Source organism: Vicia villosa, linkage group LG1 (genome assembly GCF_029867415.1).
Source record: "Vicia villosa cultivar HV-30 ecotype Madison, WI linkage group LG1, Vvil1.0, whole genome shotgun sequence".
In the NCBI taxonomy this organism is placed as follows: domain Eukaryota; kingdom Viridiplantae; phylum Streptophyta; class Magnoliopsida; order Fabales; family Fabaceae; genus Vicia; species Vicia villosa.
The window spans coordinates 202,667,283-202,690,420 of record NC_081180.1 but is presented as its reverse complement, the minus strand read 5'-3'; positions in this window follow the sequence as shown (position 1 = coordinate 202,690,420).

Below are 23,138 nucleotides of genomic sequence, written 5' to 3'. Positions count from 1 at the left end.
TCAGCAAGTTAATAGGCGTTGTTTTGTTCAGGATCGTTAACCTTGCTTCTCATCAGAACTTCATATTTATAGGCGTTGGAGAAGATGACCGTTGAGTGCATTTAATGCTTTGCGTGTTCCGTACAGCATCGCATTTAATGTTATACGCTTTTGTCAACTACCTCGAGCCTTGTTCACGCTGTGTCTACTGACGTAGCCTATAATAGCTTTTAACGTTCCTTTTGTCAGTCAGCGTAGCTTGCCACTTGTACTTCCTTCTGATCTGATGTTTATGAATACAACGTTTGAATATCATCAGAGTCAAACAGCTTGGTGCAAAGCATCTTCTGATCTTCTGACCTTGAAGTGCTTCTGAGCGTGATACCATCAGAACTTCAGTGCTTCTGTTCTCTTGTTCTTCTGATGCTTCCATAGACCCATGTTCTGATTCTACTTCGACCATCTTCTGATGTCTTGCCAGACCATGTTCTGATGTTGCATGCTGAACCCTTTGAGACAAAGCTTCTGAGCGCTGAATTATGCGTACTCTTTATATATTTCCTGAAAAGGAAATTGCATTGGATTAGAGTACCATATAATCTTAAGCAAAATTCATATTATTGTTATCATCAAAACTAAGATAATTGATCAGAACAAATCTTGTTCTAACAATCTCCCCCTTTTTGATGATGACAAAAACATATATAAATGATATGAATTTGCGATCAGAAAGAACAGACGGCAAAAGACAAATTACACAGCTATAGCATAAGCATATGAATATGTCTCCCCCTGAGATTAACAATCTCCCCCTGAGATAAATAATCTCCCCCTGAAATAAATACTCGAAGAACTTTAATAAAAGACTTCCCTGATTATTTCGGTAGAGACGATCATATAAGCTTCTGTCTTCAGAGAATTCATAGCTTCTGACTTCTGCTTCCATTGGACAGCTTCAGAACTAGAATTTCTTTAGATCCCTAGAACACTCACAGCTTCTGATTCCTGCTTCTATCTAGGACAGCTTCAGAACTTGAATTTCTTTGATCTTCTGAACATTCACAGCTTCTGACTTCTGCTTCCATCTAGGACAGCTTCAGAACTTGAATTTCTTTGATCTTCTGAACATTCACAGCTTCTGATTTCTGCTTCCATCTAGGACAGCTTCAGAACTTGAGTTTTCTGGATCTTTAGAACATTCACAGCTTCTGATTTCTGCTTCCCTCGGATAGCTTCAGAGCTTTGAATTTCTACCAACATCACTTCATGCTAGATTTGTATCAGAACATTGTTGAATGTACCAGAGCATCATCAGAGCATCTCTACATCCTGAAATGTTACAGAACAAAAAACTAAACGACAAAAGTCAGCATGAACGAGTCAGAACATAAAATGTATATGAGAACACATGATATGTATTAGAGCCATATAGGCTAAAATAATGTATCAGAGCAAATAGAATTTTGTCAGAACAAATAGACAAATATGGAAATATGGATCAAATTCTATTATCAGTGCTTCTGATTCATTCTTCTTTCTTGCTTCTGATTCCTGAAGCTTGACAACACTCAGCTTGCTTCAGTTTCCATGGTTTTGCTTCTTGTGTTTGCTTTGAAGATTCTCTTCACTTCTTTATACCTGCAAAACACTTAAACCATATAGAACTTGCAGTTCTTGTTAGTAAATGTGTGGGAGCTTTACCCAGCAACTGATAGATTAATCAAATCATTTATCATTTATCTTCTCCCCATTTTTGTCATAACATCAAAAAGAATATTTCAAAAGATTCAGATGAAAAAAAATGACAAATAAAATCACTGGAATGTAAAACAAAGAAAGTTTTCATTGATAATCAAAAGATATTACATGAGAAGATGTTTAACAAGCAGATGTAACAAGGAAAGAAGACTACTAAGACCAAAACCTAGGACCCTAGCTAAGACAAAATCTGTGCCAGCATGCCATGAAGGAGTGAAACGCATCATTGACTGCTTCATGGGCTTCCAGGCGAGGGGTCAGGGAGACTTGGTTCTGATGCAGATCTTGCACAATCTTTATCAGAGACAGCATTCTCAGCAGGTGAAGATGAGGAGATTTCTTCGGAATGGGTTGAGGGAGAGGAAAGGTTAGATGAGGGGGAAGTTGAGTCTTGAAGGTAGAAAGATGAGGAAGAAGATGGAGATGATGGAGGGCTTTCACCAGGGGGTTGAAACACACGTCTAGAATAGTTTCCAGATAACATTGCTTCGAATGGATTCACCTTGAGAGGGTCATAGGTGATCTTTATCTTTTTGGGTTTGGAAGGAGATGTTTCAACAGCTTTTCTCTTTTTGTTTTGATCATTTTCATGGTTTCCTGGGCTTGATGAAGAGTTCATGATGGATTTGCAGATAATGAACAGCTAGGGTTTGATATGAATGCAAAAGGATAGAGAAGGAAAACAAAGACAGAGGAGAGATAGCAAAAAATATAAGAGGGAAGGAAAAGCGTTTGAAGAATATTTAAAAGAAAACTGAAAGAGAGTTAATGATGAAAAGCATTTAATGTTACGTGACGTGAGGAGAGATAATAAAGACAAATGAGGTGACTAGCACAGTTACCTATGGTCGGCGTCCCTTCAACTGCACGCGCGCTTATCCATGAATAGTAACGACAGGTTTACCATCCCGAGATAAAACGTTACAGCTGTTTTGCTTTAAAAGAGGTTCTGAATCAACTTAGACAATGAAACGTTAGTAATAACCGAATCATAATTTCTAAAAGATTTCAATCAGAACTTCTGATTTAAAAAAGAAATGGTCCATTTTCATTTCAGAAGATACTCATACAAGAGAACTTCTCATCTTCTCATTCTGGGCATAAATCCATACTGATGTTCTTCAGAATGAACTTAAACCTATCTTCAGCCAGGGGTTTTGTAAAGATATCAGCCCATTGATGGTCTGTATCCACAAAGTTTAAAGATATAACACCCTTCTGAACATAGTCCCTTATGAAATGATGTTTGATCTCAATATGTTTAGCTTTTGAATGAAGAATGGGATTCTTAGATAAACATATAGCAGAAGTATTATCACAGAATATAGGAATGTTACTCTCATATATCTGATAATCTTATAACTGACTCTTCATCCAGAGCATCTGTGTACTGCAACCAGCAGCAGCGACATATTCTGCTTCTGTTGTTGATAGAGCAATAGTTGCTTGCTTCTTGCTATACCAGGAGATCAAATGACTTCCAAGAAATTGGCAACTTCCCGAAGTACTCTTTCTTTCAATTCTGTCTCCAGCATAGTCAGCATCGCAGAATCCTACTAAGTTGTATTCTTTAGATTTTCTGTAAACTAAGCCAACATTAGTAGTACCTTTCAGATACCTTAGAATTCTCTTAACAGCAGTTAAATGAGATTCTCTAGGATCTGATTGGAATCTAGCACACAAACAAACACTGAACAGAATGTCAGGTCTAGAAGCAGTCAGATATAGAAGAGATCCAATCATACCTCTGTATAACTTCTGATCTACCTTCTTACTTACCTCATCCTTACCTAGGATGCATGTTGGATGCATAGGAGTTTTGGCTTCTTTGCAGTCTAGAAGATTAAACTTCTTCAGAAGTTCCTTCACATACTTGGTTTGGTGAACATACGTTCCTTCTGATGTTTGATTTATTTGTATTCCAAGGAAATACTTGAGTTCTCCCATCATGCTCATTTCAAACTCAGCCTGCATAGACTCAGCAAACTCCTTTCCAAGTGTAGCATTAGATGTTCCAAAAATAATATCATCTACATATATTTGACAAATTAAAATATCCCTTTTAAAGGTTTTACAAAAGAGAGTAGTGTCCACTTTTCCTCTAGTGAAACCATTATCCAGAAGGAAAGAACTTAAGCGTTCATACCAAGCTCTGGGAGCCTGTTTCAATCCATACAATGATTTCTTTAGTTTAAAAACATGATTAGGAGACAGAGAGTCTTCAAAACCAGGAGGTTGATGGACATAAACTTCTTCATCTATATAACCATTTAAGAAGGCACTCTTAACATCCATCTGATAGAGAGTGATGTTATGTTGAGTGGCAAATGAAATTAATAGACGAATAGATTCTAACCTGGCCACTGGTGCAAAGGTTTCTGTATAGTCAATCCCTTCTTGCTGACTATAACCTTGAGCCACCAGTCTGGCTTTGTTCCTTACCACTTCACCTTTCTCACTGAGCTTGTTTCTGAAGACCCATTTTGTACCGATTATATTGAATCCATCTGGTCTAGGACCAAGATCCCAAACATCATTCCTTGTAAACTGATTCAGTTCTTCTTGCATAGCAATTATCCAGTCTGGATCTTCTAGAGCATGATCAACAGAAGTTGGCTCGATCAAAGATACAAGACCTAATTGACAGTCTGCATTGTTCTTAAGGAATGCTCTTGTTCTGATTGGATCATCCTTCTTTCCAAGAATGACATCTTCTGAATGACCAGAGATGAGTCTGGATGATCTTCTGACAGATGGTTCTTCAGATATGCTTAGATTCTCCAGAGAAGCTGATACTTGATCTTCAGATTCTTTGCTTCTGAGAAGCTCTGCTTCTGATGCGTTGCTTCTTGGCTCAACAACTTCTGATATATCAATATCACAATCTGCAAAATTATCAAACTGCTTTGGTTGTTCAGAACCAAGCTTATCATCAAACCTGATATTGATTGATTCTTCTACAATCAATGTTTCAGTATTGTATACTCTGTAGCCTTTTGAGCGTTCAGAATATCCAAGAAGGAAACATTTTTGAGCTTTGGAATCAAACTTACCAAGATGATCTTTAGTGTTCAGAATAAAACATACACATCCAAAAGGATGGAAATATGAAATGTTGGGCTTTTTATTCTTCCACAATTCATAAGGAGTCTTATTTAGAATAGGTCTGATAGAGATTCTATTCTGAATATAGCATGCAGAGTTTATTGCTTCTGCCCAGAAATGCTTAGCCATATTGGTTTCATTGATCATGGTTCTGGCCATTTCTTGCAGAGTCCTATTCTTTCGTTCTACAACTCCATTTTGCTGTGGAGTTCTAGGACAAGAGAAATCATGGGCAATACCATTTTCTTTGAAGAATTCTTCAAAGGATCTGTTCTCAAATTCACCACCATGATCACTTCTGACCTTTATGATTTTACACTCTTTTTCAGATTGAGTCTGAATGCAGAAATCAAAGAACACTGAATGAGTCTCATCCTTGTGTTTCAAGAATTTTACCCATGTCCAGCGGCTATAATCATCTACGATGACTAATCCATATTTCTTCCCTCTGACAGATGCTGTTTTGACTGGGCCAAACAGATCAATGTGCAAGAGTTCTAATGGCCTTGAGGTAGAAACAACATTCTTGGACTTGAATGCAGGTTTGGAGAACTTGCCCTTCTGACATGCTTCACAAAGAGCATCTGATTTGAATTTCAGATTAGGGAGTCCTCTGACAAGATCCAGTTTGTTAATCTGAGAAATCTTTCTCAAACTAGCATGACCTAATCTTCTGTGCCAGACCCACTGCTCTTCAGAAACAGACATAAGACAAGTCACCTTCTGACTCATAAGATCTTGCAGATCTGTCTTATAAATGTTGTTCTTCCTCTTGCCTGTAAATAGGATTGAGCCATCCTTCTGATTTACAGCCTTGCAAGACTCTTGATTAAAGATTATATCATAACCATTGTCACTCAATTGACTGATAGATAAGAGGTTATGTGTTAATCCTTCTACAAGAAGTACATTAGAAATGGAAGGAGAGTTACCAGACTTTATAGTTCCAGAGCCAATTATCTTGCCCTTCTGATCTCCTCCAAACTTGACTTCTCCTCCAGACTTAAGCACCAGGTCTTGGAACATAGACCTTCTTCCTGTCATGTGTCGTGAGCATCCAGAGTCCAGGTACCATGACATGTTGTGCTTTGTCGTTTTTGCAGTCAAGGATATCTGCAATAGGAATAATCTTATCCTTAGGTACCCACATTTTCTTGGGTCCTTTCTTGTTAGATTTTCTCAAGTTCTGATTGAACTTGTGTTTAACATTGTAAGCAATAGGAGGAACAGCATGATAATTTTTAATGTGAGTTTCATGATATTTCCTAGGTTGTGTCACATGCTTTTTGGTGTGTGTTATGTGAAAACTTTGAGCATGTGAAGTGTGCCTAATATCATGGGAGTGGCCATACTTGAACTGATCATACAATGGCTTGTATGTGAATTTCATTTCATCAACAGGTTCAAGTTTGTATGGGGTTTCACCCTCAAAACCAATGCCGACTCTTTTGTTTCCAGACACAACATATATCATAGAAGCTAGCTGACTTCTGCCAATACTTCTAAATAAGAACTTCCTGAAACTTAAATCATATTCTTTCAGAATATGGTTTAGACTAGGAGTGGATTTTTCTGAATCAGAAGGAGATCCAACATTATTGGATAATTTTAAAAGTTTTTCTTTTAATTCAGAATTCTCCAACTCAAGCTTCTTTGTCTCAAATTCAAATAGCTTTTTCAGCTTCTTGTATTTGAGACTGATCTGAGACTTGAGTTCCAGAAGTTCAGTTAGACCGGAAACTAACTCATCTCTAGTAAGTTCAGAAAATACCTCTTCAGAATCTGATTCTGATGTAGATTCTGATCCGTCATCTTCTGTCGCCATCAGCGCACAGTTAGCCTGCTCATCTTCAGAGTCTGAATCATCTTCTGACTCATCCCAGGTTGCCATAAGACCTTTCTTCTTATGAAACTTCTTCTTGGGATTTTCCTTCTGAATATTTGGACATTCATTCTTGAAGTGTCCAGGCTCTTTGCATTCATAGCACATGACCTTCTTCTTGTCAAATCTTCTGTCATCAGAAGATTCTCCACGTTCAAATTTCTTTGAACTTCTGAAGCCTCTGAACTTCCTTTGCTTGGTCTTCCAGAGTTGATTTAGCCTTCTGGAGATCAAGGACAGTTCATCTTCTTCTTCAGATTCTGATTCTTCAGGATCTTCTTCTCTAGCCTGAAAAGCGTTAGTGCATTTCTTGATATTGGATTTTAATGCAATAGACTTACCTTTCTTTTGAGGCTCATTTGCGTCCAGCTCTATTTCATGACTTCTCAAGGCACTAATGAGCTCTTCCAGAGAAACTTCATTCAGATTCTTTGCAATCTTGAATGCAGTCACCATAGGACCCCATCTTCTGGGTAAGCTTCTGATGATCTTCTTTACGTGATCAGCCTTGGTGTATCCCTTGTCAAGAACTCTCAATCCAGCAGTAAGAGTTTGAAATCTTGAAAACATCTTTTCAATGTCTTCATCATCCTCCATCTTGAAGGCTTCATACTTCTGGATTAAAGCTAGAGCTTTAGTCTCCTTGACTTGAGCATTTCCTTCATGAGTCATTTTCAAGGACTCATATATGTCATAGGCCGTTTCCCTGTTAGATATCTTCTCATACTCAGCATGAGAGATAGCATTCAGCAAAACAGTTCTGCATTTATGATGATTCCTGAAAAGCTTTTTCTGATCATCATTCATTTCTTGCCTTGTCAGCTTTACGCCACTGGCATTCACTGGATGTTTGTAACCATCCATCAGAAGATCCCATAGATCACCATCTAGACCAAGAAAGTAACTTTCCAGTTTATCTTTCCAGTATTCAAAGTTTTCACCATCAAATACCGGCGGTCTAGTATAACCATTGTTACCGTTGTATTGCTCAGCAGAGCCAGATGTAGATGCAGGTGTAGACTTTTCACTTTCATCAACCATCTTTTACTGAAGCGTTTTTCTCTTCCTGAATCTTTTCTAAACACGGTTAAGTGCTTGCACCTTAGAACCGGCGCTCTGATGCCAATTGAAGGATAGAAAAACACTTAGAAAGGGGGGGTTTGAATAAGTGTAGCTTTAAAAACTTGACAGATAAAAATAAATTGCACAGTTATTTTTATCCTGGTTCGTTGTTAACTAAACTACTCCAGTCCACCCCCGCAGAGATGATTTACCTCAACTGAGGATTTAATCCACTAATCGCACGGATTACAATGGTTTTCCACTTAGTCAGCAACTAAGTCTTCCAGAGTCTTCTGATCACACACTGATCACTCCAGGAACAACTGCTTAGATACCCTCTAAGACTTTTCTAGAGTATACTGATCCACACGATCACTCTAGTTACAACCTGCTTAGATAACCTCTAAGACTTCCTAGAGTATTCTGATCCACACGATCACTCTAGTTCCTTACAACTTAATGTAATCAATTCTAAGAGTATTACAATTGCTTCTTAAAAGCTATAATCACAAACTGTGATATTTCTCTTAACGTTTAAGCTTAATCTCACTAATATATTACAACAGCAATGTAGTGAGCTTTGATGAAGATGAAGATTCTGAGCTTTGAGTTTGAACAGAGTTTCAGCAAGTTAATAGGCGTTGTTTTGTTCAGGATCGTTAACCTTGCTTCTCATCAGAACTTCATATTTATAGGCGTTGGAGAAGATGACCGTTGAGTGCATTTAATGCTTTGCGTGTTCCGTACAGCATCGCATTTAATGTTATACGCTTTTGTCAACTACCTCGAGCCTTGTTCACGCTGTGTCTACTGACGTAGCCTATAATAGCTTTTAACGTTCCTTTTGTCAGTCAGCGTAGCTTGCCACTTGTACTTCCTTCTGATCTGATGTTTATGAATACAACGTTTGAATATCATCAGAGTCAAACAGCTTGGTGCAAAGCATCTTCTGATCTTCTGACCTTGAAGTGCTTCTGAGCGTGATACCATCAGAACTTCAGTGCTTCTGTTCTCTTGTTCTTCTGATGCTTCCATAGACCCATGTTCTGATTCTGCTTCGACCATCTTCTGATGTCTTGCCAGACCATGTTCTGATGTTGCATGCTGAACCCTTTGAGACAAAGCTTCTGAGCGCTGAATTATGCGTACTCTTTATATATTTCCTGAAAAGGAAATTGCATTGGATTAGAGTACCATATAATCTTAAGCAAAATTCATATTATTGTTATCATCAAAACTAAGATAATTGATCAGAACAAATCTTGTTCTAACATAATAGACTATAGATGATAGATGATTACCATGTATTTAGAAGTGCAGAAATTCTGGTTTTAGTAACAAATTGCAGGTTGTACAGGTGAAATCGCGACGAAGACGAATGGGTAAGTCGCAGGTCTTGAGAACTGCTGCCCATTTGCGTATGGTACGCGTATGATACGCGTATGGGGGGGTGGTAAGTGTATGGTACGCTCCCCGTTGTGCACCAAAATGTGCCTTTCTGCTGGTACGCGTATGGTACGCGTATGGCATGGTGTTGGTACGCGTATGGTCTTGTGGTACGCATATGTGTGTGTTTTATGTGGAAAACTGATTCTGTTCATACGCGTATGATACGCGTAAGGTGTGTGTTTTGTGGGAATTGGTTCTGTTCGTACGCGTATGATACGCGTATGGGGCGTGTCTTTGTGAATTTCTGGCCCTGTTGGTACGCGCATGGTCAGCGTGAAATACAGATTTTGCTGTTTTTGAATTTTAAAAGTTTGATGATGAGTAACTTTTAAACTGTTGATCTGTTTGGAATGATGTTTGAATTATGATGATTAGAATGAGATAAATCGTATGATTTATTGTTATATGATTTTATTGAATGATGCAATTATATATATATATATATATATATATTGAACATACTTGTTAATGATGATGATGATGATGATGAATGATGATGAATGAGTAAAGATGATGCTACTCATAGTAGGATGATGATGATAGTATGTTGTATATATGTTTGCATGCATTCATAATCATTTGATGATGGCTGTATCCTAATGATGAGAGGATTCAGTGAAGGGCAAGATTCCCATTGTGTGGAATCTGTGCTGGCAGGGCCGTATCTGGATGATGATAGATCGGTCGGTGAGTTTTCCCATTGATGATGTTGGTACCACATGCATAGTGTCAGTTTCATACATATGCATGACTTTTATAACATGATTTATATATGTTATGTGATGATTTGATGTTTGTGGTTATATGACGATGATGTGTCTGAATATGAAACGATTGGGTGAATGATATGACTATGATATATTGTTGTTTATGATGCAATAACATTGGTTAAATGTGATGAGACTCACCCTTACTTGTTGTCATTTTCAGATTGAGGATAGCGGCGCGACTTGGTGAGGATTAGCTCATAAGTCGGTTTAGTTGTTGTGTCGGTGTCATGCTCTGATAGATGTAACACTGGGAACGCGATGTTTTGAGTTTCGATTATAACTCTATTGTTTATTTTATTTGAAGTCTGATACATTAATGATGTAATGTTGACTTGATGATTCAATTCCGCTGTCTAAACATGATTTTATTTAATGAGTTATAATTTCAGATGTTTCAGTGAATGCATGACATGTGCCGAACGTGTGTTTTCTTTAATTTTTGAATTGTGACACCCTTTGCATGTTTACTCTGATTTAATTTTGTTAATTGCCGCGGGGTATTAGAGGGGTGTTACAATAGTGGTATCAGAGCAGGTCGGTCTGTCCGGCCAATTGTTGAGTCGGTTGAGTTGCGCGACAGTTGAATACTGTCGGCATATTATCCCTTGGTACGTGACATGTGAGTGAATCACTGTCGGTACTTACTTGTTTTGTTGCAGGAGTTGGTTTGAGCAAAGTGGGGGAGAAGCTTTGCTTATCGGAAGAGGTTCAGTTACAAGTTTGCAAACAGGATTGCTGTCGTGATGTTTCAAAAAGCGGACTTCGGCGAGGGAATGTGTCTCTTAAGTTATAAGAAGTTTGGGAGCAAAGAGATATGATAAAGGAATGTTTGGAATGTGATTTATTTGAAGATGATGAGGTTTAGAGCGGAATTTCCGTAAGAATAACGCAACAAGGTTGCTGAACCGTTATGAAACTTCGAAAATTCATAGCTGGAGTTCTAGACATCCGATTTGAGTTCCGTTTGAAGAGACGGAAAGCTAACGAGATGAAATTTGTTATAAAAATGGTCGCAGCAGCTGTAACATATTTAATTGTGACAGTATGATGTTGGAAAGAGGTGAAGTTGCAGTTACGCTTGTGCTTAGAACTAGACTTGTTTGTTGGTACTACACGGGATATCAGAGGCAGAGTTGAACGGATTGAAGGAATAATTAAAAGGTTGGTTGAGAAGAAATTTTGGGAATTAAATATACCAATTGAGGAGTTTTGGATATATCGTATAGCGTGTCGCTGCATGATGTCGGTGTTGCATTTTCGGACAACGGTTGGAAAATTCATATCTTGAGCTCTGAGTGTCGGATTATTGTGCCGTTTGAACCCACGAAGAGGAGAGTTTATGTTCTACCTTATGGAAGAGTTATAAATACAGTAGAGTGGTCCTATGAAGAGGTATTATGGGGTTGGTTAAAGAAGCATGAAAAATTATTGAATAGGAATGCCTACTACCGTGATTGTTTGAAACGGAATTAAGTAGAATATGTTGTTGAGGAATAAGTTGAGGAGATGTTTGGTAATAAAGATGATTTGAGTGCCGATGGATCTTAGTGAGGATTGAATTAGTAGTAAATGTGAATTAAACCTTAGAACGGTTGAAGTCGTATTTGTGATGCGTCACTGATGGGTTTGAGTGGTGTATTGATGCAAAGTCAGCAAGTAGTAGATTATGCTTCGAGACAGCTCAAAGTGCATGAAAGGAATTACCCGACTCATGATTTAGAGTTGGCAGGCGTGGTTTTGTTTGAAGTTGGGGTAACATTAATTGTCAGGGTAGAGATTCGAAGTGATTAGTGATCATAAGGGTCTGAAGTACCTCTTTGATCAGAAAGGGCTTAATATGAGGTAACGAAGATGATTAGAGTTTTGTTAGATTATGATTTTGAACTGAATTACCATCCTAGTACAACGAACGTAGTTGCTGATGCGTTAAGTAGGAAGTCCTTACACATGCCTATGCTAATGGTGCGAGGGTCGAATTTGATTGAACAATTCCGAGATTTGAGTGGGTATGCAAAGGTACTCCTAATAGTGTTAGATTGGGTATGCTAAAGATGACTAGTGGTATTCTTGACGAGATTAGAGGAGGTTAGACAACTGATGTTGAGTAGATCAATAAGTTGACTTTGAATTACTGAGGTAAAGGCGGTGAATTCAGAATCGACGAGCATAGTATAATGTGGTTTGGAAATCGGGTTTGTGTTCCTGATGTTTTAAGATTTGAAAGAATATTCTAGAAGGAGATACCACAGTGAATTGTTGAATTAGGACGATGTTAATGAGTTTGAGTGCAAACTCCAAAAGGACACTATTCTGTAGTAACGACAGTTTATGCTTAAATATGGTTGTCGGCTATCTATTGACAAATTGAGGGCTTGATCACCCTTAATCTCTTGTTTATAGTAGACGGAATCATATAGATGGTGTGAGATTGTTTGTTAACTTAATGGTATAAGATGTGATGAATGCTAAGCCATGAGAATAATCACTCACCATATTGGGGGAACTTATGAAGAAGTGAATATGAAAGAGTGCAACATATTGGACGGTGACTTAAGACGGGTAATCGGAGTCGCACAGCGAAAATGTGATGTGGAGTAATATTATTAGTACTACTCGTGGGCAGCGTGGAATGAATACGTCGGGAGCCTACATGGAGAACATGTATTGATCTATATATTGGATTTAGGATCTAGTGGATGTAACGATGTTGTATCATAGAATTAGAACTTTTTTTGAATAATTGCCGAGATGATGAGTATGTTATTGTGGTTGTACGTAGTTAACGAGTATGTATTCGGCGAAGTTAAGACGACGAGTTGATACTATATGATGCTATAATAATTTTATGTTATTGTAAGGTGTTATTGTAGATTCCAGATATAAAGAGGAATTATACCCTATGAAGGACGGAGTTGATTTGATTCTTAGTAGAGAGCGGGACTCAGTTGAGCTATTTTGTAAGCAATGGTATATTGAGGATGATGAGCGTGATTATAACTACTTGTGTGTACTCGTTCCGATGGTGGGAATGTTTTAATAGATGTAGTAACTCAGGAATTGTTTTGAGTACGTGTGAGTATTGCTAAGTGGTAAATTAGTACCATGTATGGTAAAAGAGGATTTTAAACGAATGAGTTAAGAGAATCAGAATTGGGTAAAACTAAGTAAATCTAGTTGGTGATGATGATTTTAATGAGTAAATCAGAGTAGCGCAGCAAAAGCGGAATATAGCGTGTTGGATAATTGCCGGTGTGACTTAAGAGGAGTTAGAAAGTCGAAATTCAATGATATAGGAATATTATTATTGGGTTTCTTGAAGGAAGCGGTGGTGAAAAGTGTAAGAATTACTTTATTGCTCTGATTGAAAGGTGTGTCTAAGGTTGGTACGTTCGATGGATGGAATCCATTATTGCAGTGTTGATCAGTTGTGATCATACCATGGATTGTGTGATTATATTATTCAGTTGTTGAGCGCAGTATATGGGTTGTATCTCAATATTCTATTGTCGTTAACCCTTTTGGAGATATAGCGAGTGGTACATCTTTGAGGTGGTCGAATGCGACGTGAGAGCTGAGATTAAATGCATGAAATACGCTTTTGTTGGTTATGTCGGATGAACCTTGAGGATCGATTAGGAAAATGTTACCTAGGAACTGGAAATTCAGATGGAGGACTCATATCCGGAACTTTTTCACTTGAGGGATGTTTTCGAGGACGAAAACTCTTTTAGTGGGGGAGAGTTGTAACACCCCGAAAATTATTTCTAATTATTTAATTTAAATAGGATAATTATTTAATTGGAATAATTGATGTTATGACAATTATTGAGAAATATTGGTCTGTGGGCCAAGTGCGGTATTTAGCAATGAGGGGGTGTTAAGTTGTAAGCCCATTGCTAAATTATGTTATGTTTTAATAAAATAAGAAAAAGAAGAAAATTGGAAAAGAAAAGAGGAAAACCTAAGGGGAAAAAGGAGAGAGCTCATGGAAAAAGACTCATTTTCGTATTCATGGTGCAACCTTCACAAACTGGGCCGTAACTCTCTTCTCGTAGCTCCAAATCAGGTAATTCTTGAAGATTCGGATTCTACACGAAATTTCCTTCGATTTGATATATTAATTCGTGTCAGGGAGGTTCTCGATGAGGGAGATAAGCGAGTTTAAAGATTGGGGATTCTTGCTGAAAGTGAAGAAAAGGGGCTTACGGGTTTGATGGAGAAGAAGGGGAAAAGTCCATACTCTTGGCTAAGGTAAGGGGAGACTCTCCATTTAATCTCCATTATTGTGTTGTGAATGATGATATTGATTGGGAATGTTGTTTAGATCAATAGGTTCCATATTTTGATTGTGTCAATGGGATGATTCTGTATGTTAAAACCTATGATTATGAATCCCTAAAAGATTGAGTGGAATTATGTTTGGATCGAAAGAAATAGACATGGATTAATAGACTATATATGATAGATGATTACCATGTATTTAGAAGTGCAGAAATTCTGGTTTTAGATCCAAATTGCAGGTTGTACAGGTGAAATCGCGAGGAAGACGAATGGGTAAGTCGCAGGTCTTGAGAACTGCTGCCCATTTGCATATGGTACGCGTATGATACGCGTATGGGGGAGGTGGTACGCGTATGGTACGCTCCCCGTTGTGCACCAAAATGTGCCTTTTTGCTGGTACACGTATGGTACGCGTATGGCATGGTGTTGGTACGCGTATGGTCTTGTGGTACGCGTATGTGTGTTTTGTGTGGAAAACTGATTCTGTTCATACGCGTATGATACACGTATGGTGTGTGTTTTGTGGGAATTGGTTCTGTTCGTACGCGTATGATACGCGTATGGGGCGTGTCTTTGTGAATTTCTGGCCCTGTTGGTACGCGCATGGTCAGTGAGAAATACAGATTTTGCTGTTTGTGAATTTTAAAAGTTTGATGATGAGTAACTTTTAAACTGTTGATCTGTTTGGAATGATGTTTGAATTATGATGATTAGAATGAGATAAATCGTATGATTTATTATTATATGATTTTATTGAATGATATATATATATATATATATATATATATATATATATATATATATATATATATATATATATATTGAACATACTTGTTAATGATGATGATGATGAAGAATGATGATGAATGAGTAAAGATGATGCTACTCATAGTAGGATGATGATGATAGTATGTTGTATATATGTTTGCATGCATTCATAATCATTTGATGAGGGCTGTATCCTATTGATGAGAGGCTTCAGTGAAGGGCAAGATTCCCATTGTGTGGAATCTGTGCTGGCAGGGCCGTATCTGGATGATGATAGATCGGTCGGTAGGTTTTTCCATTGATGATGTTGGTACCACATGCATAGTGTTAGTTTCATACATATGCATGACTTTTATAACATGATTTATATATCTTATGTGATGATTTGATGTTTGTGGTTGTGTGACGATGATGTGTCTGAATATGAAACGATTGGGGGAATGATATGACTATGATATATTGTTGTCTATGATGCAATAACATTGGTTAAATGTGATGAGACTCACCCTTACTTGTTGTCATTTTAGAATTGAGGATAGAGGCGCGACTTGGTGAGGATTAGCTCATAAGTCGGTTTAGTTGTTGTGTCGGTGTCATGCTCTGATAGATGTAACACTAGGAACGCGATGTTTTGAGTTTCGATTATAACTCTATTATTTATTTTATTTGAAGTCTGATACATTAATGATGTAATGTTGATTTGATGATTCAATTCCGCTGTGTAAACATGATTTTATTTAATGAGTTATAATTTCAGATGTTTTAGTGAATGCATGACATGTGCCGAACGTGTGTTTTCTTTTATTTTTGAATTGTGACACCATTTGCATGTTTACTCTGATTTAATTTTGTTAATTGGCGCGGGGTATTAGAGGGGTGTTACAGATAGAGGTAAGCCATATGGTAGAGGTAAGTCTGCTGATTGGAAGAAACCCAGTGGGGGAGATTCTAGTGCTCGTATCAGATGTTATAATTGTGGTGAGATGGGACATCGTAGGAACGAGTGTAAGCTTGACCAGAAGAAGTGTTACAAGTGTGACCAAGTGGGTCAAATTGCTGCTGATTGCAAGAAGAAGGTTGTGACTTGTTACAACTGTGGTGAAGAGGGTCACATTAGTCCGAATTGTACCAAGCCAAAGAAAAACGAAGCGGGAGGAAAGGTTTTTGCTTTGACCGGATCAGAGACTACTCCAGAAGACAGATTGATTAAAGGTACGTGTTTCATTCATGGCACACCTTTAGTTGCGATTATTGACACTGGAGCAACTCATTCTTTTATTTCTTTGGATTGTGCTGAGAGGTTGAATCTAGAGATATCTGACATAAATGGAAGTATGGTTATTGACACTCCTGCGTCGGGTTCAGTAACTACTTCGTCCGCATGTTTGAATTGTCCGGTCGACATTTTTGGTAGAGAATTCGGGATGGACTTAGTGTGCCATCCGTTGAAACAACTCGATGTAATCCTGGGAATGAACTGGTTGGAATTCAACCATGTTCATATCAACTATTTTGCGAAGACGGTAATATTTCATGAAGAGGTTAGTTCTGATAATCTGGAAATGACAGCTAGACAGGTGAATGAACCTATCGGAGATGGTGTAACAGTGTTTATGTTGTTCGCATTGATGAATTTGAAAGAAAAAGTGGCGAGTAACGAACTACCAGTGGTATGTGATTTTCCATAAGTTTTTCTGGAATATGTGAATGAATTGCCACCGGAAAGAGAAGTAGAGTTTTCTATTGATTTGGTTCTGGGAACTAGTCCGGTGTCGATGGCACCGTTCCGTATGTCTCCGTTCAAGTTGGCTGAACTGAAGAAGCAGTTGGAAGAATTGCTTGAGAAGAAATTCATTCGTCCTAGTGTTTCTCCGTGGGGTGTGCCTGTATTGTTAGTGAAGAAGAAAGAAGGTTCGATGAGACTGTGTGTGGATTACAAACAATTGAACAAGGTTACTATCAAGAATCGGTATCCATTGCCGAGGATTGATGATTTGATGGATCAACTGGTTGGAGCATGTGTATTTAGTAAAATTGATCCGAGGTCTGGGTATCACCAAATTCGTGTGAAAGATGACGACATTCAGAAGACTGCTTTTAGAACAAGGTATGGACATTATGATTATTCAGTAATGCCGTTTGGAGTTACTAATGCACCTGGTGTTTTTATGGAGCATATGAACAGGATCTTTCATCCTTATCTCGATAAGTTCGTGGTGGTATTTATAGATGATATACTGATATATTCTAAGAATGAGGAAGAACATGCGGAACATCTCAGAACTGTGTTAGAACTGTTGAAAGAGAAGCAACTTTTTGCCAAACTGTCGAAGTGTGAATTTTGGTTGGAAGAGGTCAGTTTTCTTGGACATGTGATTTCTAAGAATGGTATTCCGGTCGATCCTACAAAGATAGAAGCTGTATCTCAATGGGAAGCTCCGAAGTCAGTGTCAGAAATTCGTAGTTTCCTTGGTCTTGCAGGTTACTACAGAAAGTTCATTGAAGGATTTTCGAAGTTAGCATTGTCGTTAACTAAATTAACCAAGAAGGGTCAGGATTTTATTTGGGATGCAAAATGTGAAGAAGGATTCCAAGAACTGAAGATGAGGTTGACTAGTGCTCCTATCTTGATTTTGCCGAATCCGAAAGAATCGTTTGTGGTTTATTGTGATGCTTCGTTGATGGGTTTATGTGGTGTATTGATGCAGAATCAACAAGTGGTCGCTTATGCGTCGAGACAACTCAAAGTGCATGAAAGGAATTATCCGACTCATGATTTGGAGTTAGCAGCTGTGGTTTTCGTTTTGAAATTGTGGCGACACTATTTGTATGGTTCGAGATTTGAGGTATTCAGTGATCATAAGAGTCTGAAGTATCTCTTCGATCAGAAAGAGCTGAATATGAGGCAGAGAAGATGGATAAAATTCCTTAAAGATTATTATTTTGGTTTGAATTACCATCCGGGTAAGGCAAACATGGTTGCTGACGCATTAAGTAGGAAGACTTTGCATATGTCTATGCTAATGGTGAAGGAATTGGATTTGATTGAACAATTCAGAGACTTGAGTTTGGTGTGTGAAGGTACTCGTACTAGTGTTAAACTGGGTATGCTAAAGCTGACTAGTGGTATTCTTGAAGAAATCAGAGAATGTCAGAAAGCTGATGTCGAATTGATCGACAAGTTGACTTTGATTAATCAAGGCAAGAATGGTGAATTCAGAGTTGACGAGAACGGTATACTGAGGTTTGGTGACCAAGTTTGTGTTCCTGATATTGCTGAACTCCGAAAACGTATTTTGGAAGAAGGACACCGTAATGGGTTAAGTATTCATCCTGGTGCTACCAAGATGTATCACGATTTGAAAAAGTTGTTTTGGTGGCCTGGAATGAAGAAAGAAATTGCTGAGTTCGTATATTATTGTTTGACGTGTCAGAAGTCAAAAATTGAGCATCAGAAGTCGTCTGGGTTTATGCAACCGATGTTTATTCCTGAGTGGAAGTGGGATAGCATATCGATGGATTTTGTTTTTGGTTTACCGAGAACTGTCAAGAATTGTGAAGCTATCTGGGTCGTGGTGGACAGGTTGACGAAGTCTGCACATTTTATACCGGTAAGAATGGATTATCCGATAGAGAAGCTGGCTCAATTATATATTTAGAAGATAGTTAGTCTATATGGTATTCCTTCAAGTATCGTGTCAGATAGAGATCCGAGGTTTACGTCTAAGTTCTGGGAAGGTTTGCAGAAAGCTTTGGGTACTAAGCTGAGGTTGAGTTCTGCTTATCATCCGCAGACTGATGGACAGACTGAGAGGACGATTCAATCGTTAGAGGATTTGTTGCGGGCATGTGTGTTGGAAAAAGAAGGTGCTTGGGATAGTTATCTGCCTTTGATTGAGTTTACCTACAACAACAGTTATTATTCGAGTATCGGTATGGCTCCGTTTGAGGCATTGTATGGTAGGAGGTGTAGGACGCCGTTGTGTTGGTACGAATCTGGTGAGAATGTTGTGATTGGACCAGAAATTGTACAATAGACTACGGAGAAGATTAAGATGATACAAGAAAAGATGAAAGCTTCTCGGAGTCGTCAGAAGAGTTATTGTCGCGGGGAAAAATCGTTGTCTTTTTTCGGGATAAGACACCTGATGCCTTCTTTGGGCTCGAGTGCTCAAAAAAATGATTTTTCTTTTGTTTTGACCAAACTTTTTATTATTTCCAAAGTAGGAAAAGGAAAAAAGCTGCAATAACCTAAAAGTGGGGGAGAGATCTTTGGGTAAGAGGGTTGGTTATACGAAGGGAAGGTATTAGCACCCAACGTATCTATAGTACTCTATAGGTTTCTTTGTTTTGTTTTTCATTCCATGTTATTGAGAGGTTCTTGTGAAATAGGTGGGACCTAAGGTTTTTGTTTGATTATGCTCGCAAATTTCATCGCGATCCTCTGCATACATATCCCTTAGAGGGAATCAGAGCATCTGTAGCTCGGGTCTACGGGTGCTAAGGTTTGAATGGTTTTTTTTTGTTTTGTTTTGCTCGCCAAGGATATGACCTTGTGCCTACGTATTCTCAAAGGGATGTTGAGAAAGTCAGAGCAATCGTAGTTCCCACTTATGCTAGTGGAAGCAAAGGAAAAGAGACAAATGTCATCTAAATGTTCGATGTATCTAATCTATATCATCACATACATCTGTTTGTTTTTGTTTGAAAAATATTTTCATTATAAGCCCTGGGCCATGCCACTTATGGCGCTTAGAATGATAAAGATGTTTTTGTTGTTTAACCAGCCTTGTGGCAAAAACTTTCAATGAAGTCAGCCTTGTGACAAAAAGTTTTGATTAATCAGCCAGCCTTGTGGCAAAAGTTTCAATGAAGTCAGCCTTGTGACAAAAACTTTGATTAATCAGCCAGTATGGTGGCAAAACGGTTTGATTGATTAGCCAGCCTTGTGGCAAAAAAGTTTGATTTGATTGATTGTTTGTGATGATATAGAAGAGATACTCCTATCATAGAGATGAAAAATGTCTAATCTCCTAGGGTATTTGATTTGGATATTTGGGATGCTTATAAGAAGCCCGTGGGTCCTTGTACGAAGCCCAAGAGGAGGCTATTCGAGGGTCCTTGCATTGTAAGCCCAAGAGGAGGCTATGGGAGGGACAATCCAGGGTCCTTGCATTGTAAGCCCAAGAGGAAGCTATGGGAGGGACACTCGTTTGTACAAAGCCCAAGGGGAGGCATGGTATAGTTGGTTTGAGCTCTTAGAGCGATTTCACCGGGAAACCATACTCTATGTCCTAACCTAAACTAGGGAGATTCTTTGCACGAAGCCCAATAGGAGGCTATGGGGAACCTAGTGTTGTACTAAGTTGAACAAGCACACATATCACACATATGAACAAACATGAACAAGTATGAACAAACATGAACAGGTATGAACAATTATATATATATGACAGAGTGTGTGTATATAATGGAGTTTATGAAGGAAATATACCTGTAAGCATGATCCATTTGTATACACGGGGGCTCGGGACTTATACTCGAGGAGAGGTCCACTTGAATTTATTCAAAGCTATGTAAACAGGTATTTACAAAGGGGCTTGGGACTTATACCTACATGGAGGCCCATGGTATTTTTGGGAAGATTTAAAGAAAACCTTCATTTTTGATTAGTTATTCAAAGTTAAAAATCAAACTGATCGAGATATGTACAAAAAGGTGTACAATGAAATACCTAATTTCATGTACTGGAATGGGACTTATACCTATGTGGAGGCCCCTGTTTTATTTTATAAAACATGGTTGATTGCTTTTTGAAGTTTGTCGTTTTGAAAATGGTTTGAAAAGTATTGTTTTGAAAGAAGTTTTCTGTACAAAGATAAACTGTAAAAGAAAGAGGAAAGGGACTTATACTCTCTAATATTCGAGAGGCCCCACATCGTTTTGAAAATCAATTGATCAATTAAAAAGATTTAATCAATAGTTTCAAAAAGAAATGGTTTATCGTCTTTGAAAAGAATCGCGATCGCTTGTTTTAAAATGATTTGAATTTGACAAAAATCAACTTAATTAAGTTTAAATCAAATTTTAATGCTTAATTAAGACCTAAGTGATTTAGGGTTTGATCACAAAAATATTTACAAGTGATTAGGTTTGAAAATTAAATGAAAAAAACAATATTTAAAGTATTTAAAAACACTTAAAAATGTATCATTTTAAACCTAATTAAAGACATATTAAACAAATCTTTTTTTGTGATTTTTTTTTATATTGTCAAAATATGTATATTAAATAAGAAGTGTGTAAAAAATGAATAAAAAATGAGTTAATTTGATTGGTTAAATAATTAATTAAAGTTGTGAAGAAAATGAAAGAAAATAGGTGCTAAAAAGATGGTTTTGTCTCCACAAGGGTTTGAACCCACGCCCTCTCTCTCACCGGCCAAAACACTTACCAACTGGGCTGCGCGCGCAGCTTGTAAGATACACGCGTTCAATTGATTATATTTTAAAACAAGGATTTGAATTTTCCAAACCAAAACTGGCGCCAAGAACACACCTTCAACTGATTTTCAAAATTCTTCAAAACTATGTTGTTTTGATCAATCAAAGGGTTTATCTTACTCGGTTTTTCACGAGGAACATGATGGTGCCCTCATAATTCATTTATTTTCACTCTAAGGGGGTCAATTTTCGCATGAACATGAAGAACCCTAGAACTGAAATTCAATGTGAAATCGTGTATGTGCAAGTTATGATGCAATTGATTGAGGGTTAATGATCCTCATAGGTGCAGAAACAAGATGGTATGCTCACATTTCATTTATGATGTGTGCAAGTATGAATTTGAAGTTCATGAGCACTTACCTTAAAAACGGCACAACTGAGAATCGAATTCTTGCTTGGAGTCAATGGTGTTCTTGTACAGTTGACTTTTTCAGACGAATCGCGTTTTTGGAGATTTCAAATGAGACAGGCTATCCCCACCAAATGAATGGTATGAATGGATCACATTGAAGAATTAGAGGATATTGAGCCATGGTTTGAGTTGTGGAACCATGTCCTGATTAAAAAGTCAGTGGTTCAGTGAATTAGGTCAAAAACCCTAATTGTCGACCTAATGAAATTGATGACTGTAAATCTTGAATTGAGATGCAATCTCCATTGTATATTGTCATAGGGATTATTTGAAGATGATTGAAACCTTTGATTTACTTCCTGGGGATTTTTAGGGTTTCCCAAATGTGATCCCTGATTTTGGTCCCTGATAGTTCAAAACCCTAATTCTGATGACTTGAAATTTCACTGTTGATCCATCCTTGTGTAGGAGATGTTCTGAGCCAATGGATTAGGTTAAAATGATGCACTTGGGGTCTTGAGGTCATGTCCCAAGTCATTAGGTCAAATCCTGAGCAAAAGTCAAGAGCATACTATCTTCAGTTAAAACCTTAACTTGGTTGATTCAGAGCCTTTGAGCTTGTTGAAATGAATCTTTGAGGACCAAATGTTGATTGTTGATGAAAATGATTCATTTGAGATGGAGGGAGAACAAAACCCTAATTGATTGTTACTTGTACTAATGAGTGATTTCTTGATTAAACCCTGCTGATTCACAAGTAACAAACACAAGCTATGCAAGTTGTTAGAGATGCAAATGATGCATATGCAAATGATATGAGGTGGTATCTTAGGTCAAAAATTGGGGTATGACAGATGCCCCTATTTAAGTTTCTTCAACCTGAGACATGAAGATTAAAAATCTTCGTTTTGATAGGGTGGAAGAGACTTAAATATCAGAAGACGCAAATTTTGGACCTAAGATACCAAAATTGCGAATGATGCAAGGATATCTTTACCGAGGGGATATCAAGAACTGACTCCACTGGGGAAAAGAGATCGGGAAGGATATCTCAATCCGTTTTAGGAAGAGAATCCGTTTTTTCGAGAAAGCAAGTGTATGCTTCACCGGGGAACGATAGCTTTGTAAAAAAAACTTACCTATCGACATTATCGACTATCAACACATGGATAGACTTGTTTACTAATGCGAAGGTGAAAGGTATGAAACTGTGTTACCGACTATCA